The 12,565-nt window shown below is 33.8% G+C and overlaps 1 protein-coding gene and 1 long non-coding RNA gene across 2 annotated transcripts in view; both read left to right on the forward strand.

The window, feature by feature from the left end:
• Window positions 1-12,565, forward strand: part of LOC113508737 (forkhead box protein K1) — a 45,522-nt gene that overhangs the window by 838 nt on the left and 32,119 nt on the right. The window lies entirely within an intron of this gene.
• The window catches only part of LOC113492225, a 28,688-nt gene continuing 16,126 nt past the window's right edge, over window positions 4-12,565 (forward strand). The window contains exon 1 of the long non-coding RNA XR_003400483.1: window positions 4-9,970. This is a non-coding gene — a long non-coding RNA (uncharacterized LOC113492225). The remainder of the gene's footprint in view (window positions 9,971-12,565) is intronic.

A 12,565-nucleotide genomic window follows, 5' to 3' on the forward strand; every position in this document is an offset into this window, starting at 1 on the left:
AGTCCGGCGCGCCGCCGCCCGCCGCCCGGCGCCCTACACATATATTTACGTGCACTCACTAGCTTTTGTTTGTAAACAAATCATATTGTTTATGTTCAACCCACCTGTTGTATTTTTGTTTAAAAAAATTGTAGTGTTCATAATCTTTGTTGACACATGTGGCTTATGTAAATCATGTTCCTAGACTTGAAATGATGAAACACAGTGTTTATATAAGCCACTTTGTTGTGTACAGGAAATGTTGCAAAGAATAAAATCATCATAAAACAAAAGCTCTAACTTAACAGTAATTAGTATCTTAATGTTTCCTTTTTAATTTCCATGCTACTCTTAATATGTAAACAAACATGAATGTCTCACAATAATTTCCAGAGTTGATACAAGTTTACCAACCTAACAGATAGGAAAATAATTTCAACAATATTTTTGCAAACACTGTCAGTGTCTTATCATAAAGGGGTAAACAAAAACAGAATCTTGCAATTGTACGATCAATGTCCAAGCTTAATGAATAGTTTGATAATTATTATCACTTGTCACTAGTTGTATTGAGCATATACAGATAAGATACATCCAAAATAAGTTTGTACGCTGTTTGTATGATGCAATACTTAGAAATGTGATTATTGTCCTGCGATAATGCAAGTCATGATTACTTAGACATCATTTTGATTAGTGCACTACATGTCATTATTCATGTTAAATTAACTTTGAAAATATTTTAGTTGCACATTTGCATCTTTAATTATGTACTTACCAATGTAATTACTTCACACCTCACACCTCTTTCCCCATAAGGACATGTCCGAATATAAATATTAAGATACTCTTCAATTGTTCCTAATTTATCAAAAGTATGTTTAAAACAAAGGATAAATAACTATTTAAGTCTGCTTGCGCTTTCAATAGTAGCTTCTATTATAAAACAGTAAAATACTTGGTAAATGAAAAATTGAAGCAAATATTTAATTATTTTAAAATAAATGCACAACAATAGTAGGTATGCAGCTACATAAATATATTTAAATAGGTATTCTTTCTGTGTTTTAATATATTTCTTTAAGATTGTCGAGAATATTTATTGTATTAAATACATTTAGGATTAAGCCAATTTTCTTCAAGCAGTACTGATAAGATTTTTGTGTAGTTTAAAATGACTTGCCGATTTACATTTGCCATAGTTTATTAGTTTTACCTCATTGTATTCCTCAATACTCTGTATTATGAGCGCTACATAAATAACTTAATTAGTCTATTAATATTAACCAGATAAGAGGTGACACAATATGTACGGTTTGCATGCAGTTATTAATTCTGCACAGATATGCTCTTTAACCTTCTGATAATGACAATAGGTGGCACCACTGGTCATATCATTAATATTGTATCTTAAGATATGGGTATTTTAATTTTATTAAACTTTATACTTGGTATTTAAACATTTCCTGCTAGCGAGGTTGCTCGAATTTTGACAATTTTGCAGATGATTATTATTTTATGTATAGGGCATAGTAAGCTCACTACTAATTACAATCTAATTGCTATTCTCTCTGAGTACCCCACAAACATTGCTGTTGTAGCTTAAATTTTAATTTTGCATAAGACATTCTATAGGCTTTTATAATTTTGGGATTTACTCTAATTTTGCATTGAAAAGTTTAAATATAACCCTGTAAATAAGCGGCAGTACCATAAATCACAGTTTTCCTATATTCTAATCAGCACTGTAGAAGAATAACATAGATTAAGGAAGATTGCCAAAAATTTAATACAAAAAATAAGGCAAATCAACATTTAATGTGTATTATAACATTAAATATTACCCTTTTTTCTTGCTTTGGTAATTGTAGCCCAGTCCTCAATTATTACATTTACATTGTAAGATATATGTATGCACTTTTCCGTGACATTGACTTCTAATGCAATTTAAATTGCAGATTACTCATAACATTTATTTTATTTATTTTTACCTGCTGCAGCACTCACAATGTATAATTTTAATTATTTTTACATTGTATTACATTATACATTGCTAATTGGTTTACTCCGAATTAAGAAGTGTTTAAATCATTATCTTCTACACACCTATTATTTTCTAATTAGGATCTTACCATGATACATCATATATTATCTTTCATCTTTCTTGCTTGCCTTCTCTATTTAAGACACTTACATTGTGACCTACTGAGCATTAAATACTTAATGATGTAAACAAATTAATTGTGGCAATGTTTTGTCATTATAGGTCATTCAACTAGGTTTGTTTATCTTGTGTTATCTCAAATCTGAATTGATAACTTGAGAAGTAGGTGGGTGTCCTATTTCAGCCTTTGCAATGACTAGTGATTTATCATTTTAATATAGGTCTCACATTTTCTAACTGTGTTTATTTTTATATCTAGTCTTATAGATCATTGATTAGAGATAGCTAAAAATACGGCACACATTCGGGGCTCTACCATATGTTTATCACACAAAATGCCTCAATAGTAGTAAATAATCTAAAAAAAAATATATTTCGTAACGAAAATGCTTGACATAATTATAGTCATCAATGCCCTGTACTGCTACGTCAGTTGTTAGATAGGTGGCCAGGACAAACAATACTTTTGCTATTCTTTACAATGTACTGTAAAGATTGCATAAATGGACAACGGGTTGTTTGCCCATTACCTACATAGCTAAATAATAACACGTGTTACACAATACATTTGTAATTTGCCGACGGGACTTTTTTTATTATGTTATGATTTTGCGTTGTCATGAAAACTAAAGTAAAACTTGATGAGACATACTTACATTGTTATCAAGTCAAATATAAATATCTAACAATTTTTATAAGACTTGGCGAAATAAACTTGTTACAGGTAGTGCTGAAATGTTACAAACATTTATTTTCTGAACCTCGGAATTCCTAAACTGTCACCACTCGAGTTAATTAAAAGTTTCCACGAATTTGTCGAATCATGATGAGCTATCTAATACTCCTGATTCCTAAGTGATAATGGGTTTAGTTACGTATTCTGGTGACTCATTATAATAATGTTTTTGCAGCACCCATGTCAACATTCGTTTCTTTTCCCTACATTACACCTTTTTCGCTGCAATTCAAGTACCTATGATATTCAGAATGGAATCTGTCCCCATTAGCAATGCTAGTAATATTCAAATCCATTGCTTAACCTGGAAGACTTGGGATCGTCTTGTGTCTAATCCAATATGGTGGCTAGCCTACTACAATATTTCATGTAACGGTGACTAAACGGTTACCGAATAAGTTGATCGATGCCGATACCGTTGGCTCCGTCGTGATGTGTGCGCTGACGTCATCTCCCACCTGTGAATCACAGATTCTAGAATGCGTTATAGGTATTCTTAGTGCCTCTCCAGTCTCCACATGCCCCGATTGACTCCTGAATGTGGACCACCATCTTAGTGGAACTTTGTCTAGTGTGTTTCTGCTCTAGGTACCGAATAGAAGAGCGTAGGAGAGTATTTACTGTCTTTACGGTTCACGGAACGTGTGCAAAAGTTACGAGAAATCGGCCATTTGTAATGAAAAGTAAAAATTTTATTATTTATGACGACGGTAACCTTTTGAAGTTTTCGGCCATAGTGATTTATTAGATGCTCTATAAGGCAATATAACAATAGACCGGTGTCCCCAAATCCGTTATGTAAATATTTTTGATACATTTATATCAAACGTCTGGGGTCAACCGCTTTTAGGGTTGAATTCCGAATTTTTTGATCCATCAAGAGATTACAGCGGTAGTCACCCTTTGACTTCTGAAAGCTTGACTTTACTTAAAACATAACCAGTTGGTTATGTTGTATTCTACCGCATATTTTTTTATAAGCACAACATTCTGATGTTTAAGGATATACTTGAAACAAAAATTTTAGCTTTCTTTAACTGTCATTTCAATAAGTGTTATTTGTTCGCTAGTTTAGATGCTAAACCCTAAAATATTCTTTATTATCCAAGTACAATAGTCTAGTCACTAAGAACCAGTTGCTTGTTCACAAGACTAAACTGCAAAGATAAATTCTTAAAGGGTAAAGCGATGAGTCACGGAGTATGAATGTGAAGAAGGCTGTGCTTTCACTGGCACTTGCCGTTTTAGTCTCTGTTTTCCTGTTACACTTACATGTAAATCAAGTTTTATGTACAACAAGTATGCTGTTGCCAAGTGAACAAGGGCAAGGTGACAAAGTAAAAATGATAAACTCAACGTTCACGATGAAAGTTTCTTCAATAAATTTAACTCAAATCACACGCTAACCTAATCGTGAAACAACCCCTTTCAAAGAGGTTAAATGTCTTTCGAATCGCGGTCGGATATTGATAGTTAAAACTAATTAACAGCCACCAAACTTACCACTTTATATTTATAGCTCAAAGTTAGCCGGGATTAACAATGAAAGGTTTCCGCAAGTCGTTATTATCAGTCGGTACCGTACTACCGTCGCGCGATACGGTCTCAATGTTAAGGACACCCTTTACAAGACATGAGGCAGACACAAATTGATTAATAAACACGGCAGGCAGTCACAGGGCTCTTAATTAAATTCAAGCCACCCCTAAGGAGTAAACAAGTACACGACAAGTACGTAATTTGTTTATACCAACAGTACGACGGAAAATGTTCTTGATTTACGTAAACACTTTACCAGACTGTCTTTTCTTTTTCCATATTTACTGGTAATGAGAATACTCCCCTATTATAACGTCAAGAAATTCCTCGACTTGTATTTGCCAAGTTTTCTTCGCAGTATTTATTGTGCTAGATATGTGGATAATCGCAAATTTATCTTTGTTAAAATTCACAGAAATCACGACATTCGAAATGCACTTGCATTTCTTTTCAATAGCGGAAAGTATATATAAAAAAAGTGTTTTAATAAAAAGCAAAAACCCATCCATTAAAAAAAAACTATTATTACTAAGTTACATGAACTTTCGCACTACATGACATCATACATGATCGGTCTTCTAATAGACAAACGTACTGTACGTAGTGTACGCAGTGTACGCGACAAGGCCGGACCAGGCACATGCGACACAAATACTTAATGCACACTATACATGGAGCTGACTAGTCGACAACTTACTGTCACCGATAGCTTTTTATGATAGCTAATTAATAGCCTGGTAGGCAATTGATTTTATAATTAAATCGATTAAGCTAAGATTGTCAACCGTTTTCTGCATTTTTGTCCCTACTACTTACGGTACTGATCGTCTTGGTAAAGTTCATTGATTCTTAATTGAGATAAAGCTTGATAAAAAAAAGCTTTCGTAAATTCATATAAAGTCACATCTATGCATAGACAAATATATGCTTTGCGGAATACTTACAATAAGCGGTAACGATCTTCGGTATAAATATTTGTTAAGTCATAAGTCAAGCCCGCAAACTTAATGCCAATATTGAAAGTGTAACAGGAAAACGGTGCTTGTAATGACAAGTGCACAAAAAGTGAAAGCACTGCGTTCTTTACATTCAATCTCGATGAGTCATACTGATGTTTTTGCCATAAATTTTCCAGTATGCTAATCAATCAATAATATTCCGTTCTGATATAGCTACTCAAAGATAGTTAAGAGTTATAATTATGTCTAATTAGCTTTTTTAACGTATATTTTATATCGTAGTTATATTTGGAAACTGGCCTTCCTTGAATGCATACTCTAGTTGTTTAGGTTGCCTTACAGTCTGGGGGCGTTACGTTGACAATAACAACAAATATTACTAACTGTAAATCACATATACCACTGAAATAATTCGGTCCTTTATTTATTAAATATGTATTGTATAAAAACACATGCTAACATTTAATGCTTATAAGATTGTTTACCATTTTTTAAAGTACCTTTACAAATGGACTATAGTTTCTCTGAATATCAGTCATTTCTTTTAGGTAAACAAAAACTTAAGCTTATTATTCATATAACTTATACATACCACTTTGTTTATGTAATACTTTGATTTACAAACGCTAAAAGCGGCGTCTGCACACGCGCTTGTCATTCACCCAAACATTTTATCACCTATATTTGTTACCCAGATAGGACATAATTATTTTACTCACAATATGAATGATGCTAATTAATTCTACATAAATTACGTGCCTACTTACCTAGGTACTTAATATTTAACGACTCAGTAATTACTAGATTGCAATTGTAAACAAGTGTATTTACGGAGCATATTAAAAATTATCAAATGAAAAATCTAAGTTACGATTCCATGCAATAATATTGCCCTTTCTCGTATAAGTAAAGTGGCATGATTTCATTCATTGCTCGGAGATGGAAAACTACTCGCACAGTACATTTGAGATCAGCGTTCAATGTTCATTTACACACCTAGTCTTAGGGCTGATACGTATCTGATATGCCTCTAAACAAGTGTCACGTTTGCATCAAGCTATGATAAATATCGGTCAATGTATAGAAATGTAATTTTGTTCCGGTTAGTCACGTGACTTCCACATTTACACGGACGACCCTAACAAAGTTGACGCTTCCAGAAATGTCGTTTACCTGATTTTACTATTCTGTACTTAATTAACTGTTTTACTCTTGAATTGTTGGTTTCAATTTCAGTAAAAAAAAAAAACAATTGAAATAGTTGCATCTGCTCCAAATTCTCAGAATATTAAAAGCGTTACCCATTTCAAGCGACGACTGTCAGCGGATATTAAAATTCCCCTTACTCAGTGCACCCTTATTACTTTTCTACAGCAGAAGTCCACGTATGTTCATCTACACAAACTTGTAATCTTTACAAAAGAATTTCTTTTGAATATTCCTAGTGACTTTTAGTTTGTATCACCCCTTGACTAGTGTCGTTCTACGCATAATATTTTGTACTGTTATTGATAATGTCCCGAAGTAGGTCGCTATACAGATCTTATATAGTAATAGGTTTCAATGTTAAATTCGCATAAGTGTTTGTTTATTCATACAGTTCGAGTACTGCAAGAGAAGTCAATAGGAATAGTAAGGGCATGCTACTTTATTGTTTTTGACAATTGGTATTACTGACAAACAATGCTTTGGATCAGGCAAACTTACACACCTTAAAAATATAACGTTCTTACCCCAAACACGGTACCTTTAGCTACTTAGCTTTTCGTTCCTAAGTTCAGTCTACCTGAAAACTTTATTGTGTCCTATTTCAGTAAGCTTTGACCAAAAAGGTTTTTAATGTTTTTGTTAGTAACGCTTTATACCCAAGTGTCAAGGCCGGTTGAGCTGACCTTAGCCCGCCGTATTTTCGTCCTTGATATTGCTTTGTATTTCTATTTTAATTGCATGTTTCGTTGCTGAGATCTATTAAAGTTATTTATGATGTAGTAGCCGCAAGTAGCCGCTATCCAAAAAGTGTACCTATATCCAATCCAAATAATTTCGATTCTCCATATTACTTGCGTTCTGATAACATGGTTGCTTTATTACCTATACAATCTTTGCTGTTTACTCAGTGCACCCATAGTAATGCAAAACCAGATGCGTTTCCATCGCGCGTTTGTTTACAAGAGTAGTACAATTAACTTCCAACGCATTACGTGTTCAATACGTCACACTTCAATTACCGTTTAGAGTGGACCTGATTTGTTATAACTGCTTCAAACATTGCCCGTTTCCGGGGAATTTATTGATGATGGGATTTCTAGTGAAGCGCCTAGGAAGCGAATTGTTTTAGACCATTTACATGTAATTGTTCTTTCTTCTGTCAATGTTTCTTTTCTTCCTCATATTAACTGGGAAGCAATAAATTTGTGGGTTGCTTGGCTGCAAAAAACGTGTTCCGTACTGATGTAACGAGAACTAAATTATTTAGGGGAAAAACAAAGAATAGTAAGCTATTTAAGACAATTATAATTATAATATAATAGAATGTTATCTGATGTTATGCCTGTAAAATGTCTACTGCCTTTATGCAACAACTGCGTTTGGATGAGCTTCTAGTCTCTAATTCCTAATCTAAAAAATAATTCATAAGTAAATTATCTCCGATCCCATCCTCCCTTAACGAGAGCGTAAGTGTCATTACAGTGTGTTACTACACGAATGTATCCTTGTACACGTGTTTACATCGCGGCGTGACGAACTGTTTGTGCGTCTGCGCTTACGTAACATACACGGGTCGGTGTGGTGAGCAGCCGCGACGCGGCTATTTGTTATGACGGATTCAGAAACCACGGTGATCAAGAAATACTTAAGGCCTTTCTCTTTCTCTATAGATCTTTCGTCTTTTTTATTACATACAATCTAGTTAACTCATTTTTTGAAAGTTTGAGATACATAGAGTCAATATTTTTTTAGGTTTAATATCATTTGTGTATTATTATCATGACTCCAGTTTTGAGTAATTGGAGGTCTTTCAACCCCTATAATAAAATAATGGTTTATCTTAGTATTCCACTATATGTGAAGATTTAGCTTTCGAAAACGGATTTATAACTCTATCTTTTTAAAGCGAAGATAATTATTATTTATTTAGGGCCTTGTTTGTTTAAATTTTACCAATATTAATTGTTAATTTATGTCTGCCGCCATTTACGATGAATCGAAGTCAGTTAACACGTAAGACTCATCATAAACTTCTAGAAATTCAGTGTGACTGTAATAGTTCTCGTATACCCTAATCGCATACGACACAATATCACGCGCGTGCCGTCTACACAATGCTCAGATATGTTTTTATAGCCAATTCATAGCCGATAACTGTCGCCTTATCAATACTTTAGTTTTTAATTATGTCACTGATAATTCGCGGAGGTGATGGGTGAATGACGTCATTCGTGTATACTAAACACATTTTGATACATGCGTATTGCGATCTCAAGGTTCCTTGTGTCATATAATGTATTATGTAATATTCTGATTTATTTTTAGTACATCGCTTTGAATAAGCTCTCAAGTGGTTTCGGAATAATAGCTGAATCCATTTATTTGTATTGGTTTTATTTATAGGCGGTCCGCAAACGTTGACTGCTATTATGATGTAACTTTAAATTATTCCTTTTTTGTATCCTTGCTTATTTGGAAGATTTTTTTTAAGTACAACTGTGCTCTTATAAATTTACCAGTTAGGTTGAAAATAGTCACAGTAATCAGTTCAAACAAAAATCATCCGTTGTGTTCAAAACCTTCGGAAAAGCAGGTTCTCACTCATATTATAGTATTCATCAGCAAAAAGGAAAAAAAAGTCACGTTTTTGTATTGAATATTAAATTAGAATACAGAAATAGTTTGTGAATATTTAATCATACAAGTTATCACACGTGTGCGCTCGGATAAATATTTATCTATCGCCGATTCGCTAGAGACCGTGGCGTTTTAATTGACTGTTGTTTTTTTTAAAGTCGCTTCTAGTAACATTACAAACGGTTCTAACGAATTTGATCAGATATTACTATTTCTAGAGGTTTGATATTAACAGATTTTTTATTAACTTTGTTCTATACTCGTGCATTTTAATAGTGTTCTTCTGATTTATTGGAATCTATAAATGTCTTCTGTTTTTATCTTCAGCATCCCTTTGTTACATTAAATAGACACACATAATATATATAGGTTCTTTCACTTTTATTTACAATTTAAATTATAATTGTTTACCTAATTTCCTAATGTTTTCGTATTCATATCTTATTATTTTTCAAGGCGTCTACAAACGAATTTCGTTCCCGTATATTTCATAAGCCACGCATGCGCGGCGGTGCAGTGCCAACGTTCCGTTGCGCAATGACACACTGTATTGGTAAACAAGTGGGATCTTTTGCCGACTAGTCAATCATGTATCAAGTAGGTGAGACGGGGGAAGTGTTTGTATCAAGGTTCTAAGCCGCGCTATCTAGTAATAGAAAAGTTGTTGACTGTTTTTTAGTTTGTCTACGAGCCATTGACGAATCTCGGGTGAAGGCCACAGGATGTTTTGATGTTGAATTTCGTAATGTATGCTGTCAATTTGAGTTTGTTAATGTATTTGTGTCCATGTTAGTATCAGTAAATGTTACATAAGTATGAGTATAGAGAAGATTTTGTCAGACGGTCAACGTATATGGCAAGATCTGACCACCCATGGCGCGTCTCCCAGACAACTCTTTATTATGAAATTAATTTAATTTAGTACAGTATATAGTATTTTATTTTCTACAGACTACATAAGCTATTCGTTAGTATTTTAAAATTAGCTGTTATAGCTGATATTTACCGACATGTGAAAAGTCAAATAAACAGTGTTGATTACATTGTAAGAGCCCGGTGATTCGCACGAGAAAAGTACATGAGATAAGTAATGCCCAAATTGATATTTGTGTTTCTCAACAAATACAAACATTCGATTTAATAATAAAAAATTATATCATTCACTCAACACTGCCTTATGTTATAGTATTTATTACCATACCTTTTAAAATTCTATTTGTTTTGACGACTGCTAATCGTTTCAAGTCGCATAACTTCTGAAGGTTAACTCGCCGCACATTAATATTGATCTTTATTTATCTGTAATTCGGTTGATATTTGTGTGACAAGAAAACTTGTGCTATTTATCATTAAATACAGGTTTGGCGACCTAGTAATGTGTGATGGTTTACGCTCGTCTGGTTGTGTTTACCGACACTTGAATTGTGTTCGCTAACATATTAGCCAGCTTATTTTAAAATTAGCACATTTATTGGGGAACTTATTGTTTCCCAAGATTTTTACTTAAAGTGCCTAATTGCTACAAAGCTCAGTGCTTCTTAGCCAATATGGTTGGTTAACCATAATGGTGGTATGGTTGCCCAGAAATTAATTCTGAGTACTTTTTAGTCAGTCTACTCTGTGATAGTTCCCTCAGTCAGTACATACTATCAGAGCTATAAGAATGTGCGTAAAAACATAAATAGTCTGATTAAATCTTGAACTCTTCACCTCACGTCTTTTCTGGAACCACACGGGCTTGTCTGCTTAAGGCGATAATTGAAAGTCAAGCCCCTTTTCAAAAGTAGGAGTTTCTACTTAGTGAGTTTATCAATCGCCAAACGACCTTTTATAATGAGCTTCGGGTTTTTTCGGTCGATATCTAACAAACTAGAATACTTTAACCATATCAACTTTGAACCAAAATGGATTCACATTACTTCTGCGAACAGAGCCGAATTAAGAAGCGATTAACTGTCGAAAAAATCCATAGAATTATGTTGTTATCAGTCTCCATTTTAATTTATATTTTTAAAGCAACATATGCGGCATGATAACATGGTTCTTATAAAAGTCCTATCAGTGACCATATGTCGCCGGAAAATTTGTCAATGTGTCTGCTACCAGATAACCTATCTTATGTTTTGCTTTATAAAATACAGGATTCACCAAGACTAGCTCCACAAATTAAGGATGATTCTTTTCGTGTCGATACTGCCCTATTATATTTTTGTTCCAGAAACTGTTATGCAGAGAGACGTACATTTTATGAGATATCTTGATTATACTAGACGGTAATATACGTATAAATGCATATAAAAAGTAACATATAACTTATATTACCACGCATGGCTGCATTGCACGCCGCAATATGATATTTTCAGTTTCTAATCTTAAAGCAATAAAACAAAACAATCATTCTTTTTAAACTGAACATTTTGATAAAATAGAAACATCTTAATATGTGAACGCTTAAACTATGTAAGTAATATTCATACACAATTGATAGTATTAACAGCTTGCCAACATAATTGATAAGTCTTTAAAACGGTTACCGTAATGCATACACTTCTAGCTCCTTATTGATAGCGTTGATAAGCAGCACCTAGTTATCAGTACTACATAAACAATGGCACGTTTCGGCAGAGCGGTATCACGCGATCAATGTGTGTAAACAAATCAACTATAAACAGTTTTAGCTGTTCGTATCATACATCTGCCCTCTCGCTCTTACACGTATGATAGCTTCAAGCGAACACACATTACATCACTGTCTTTTTAAAAGTAATGCGATGTGCAACGTTCTAAGGCATCTGTAATAGGACATGCCATGTTGCGACGCTTTTGAACGTTTGTATGTTTAATTTTCTTCGCAGGCAAGATATTTATTTCTTTATAAAGAAAATATTTTTCATGAACGTGCAGTGCGCTAGCATTTTGTCTAGTCTTTTTATTGTTTCATTAAGAGAGTTGTTGGAAGCACCTTACAATAAATAATGCAAAAATAATTTCATAGCTTCTGTTGCATATTTTTTTTTATTAGACATTCATTTGATTCTCCAAAAAAACCGCTTGCTATGTTATCTCCCGGCTAATGAAATGCTTGTTTTTGACGGTCCTGATTTTAGGGCGTCACTAGGACAGAGGAAGGGTAGGTAAATCCGGTTTCAATTGTTTAGGACATTTGTATAGTGTATTGGGTACGTACAGATCCCGTGCCAACTGTCAGGGTAGTGTGTAAAGTCGTTGCGACGGATGCGCGACGGTCAGTTGTGTCGTGTAGGAAGTACTGTTTGTCGGCGAGGTTACCCTGTCTACCTCAAGGCATGCTTATGAATATTACATGTAAATAAACTGGAACTA

The sequence above is a fragment of the Trichoplusia ni genome, chromosome 3 (assembly GCF_003590095.1).
Source record: "Trichoplusia ni isolate ovarian cell line Hi5 chromosome 3, tn1, whole genome shotgun sequence".
Taxonomy (NCBI): domain Eukaryota; kingdom Metazoa; phylum Arthropoda; class Insecta; order Lepidoptera; family Noctuidae; genus Trichoplusia; species Trichoplusia ni.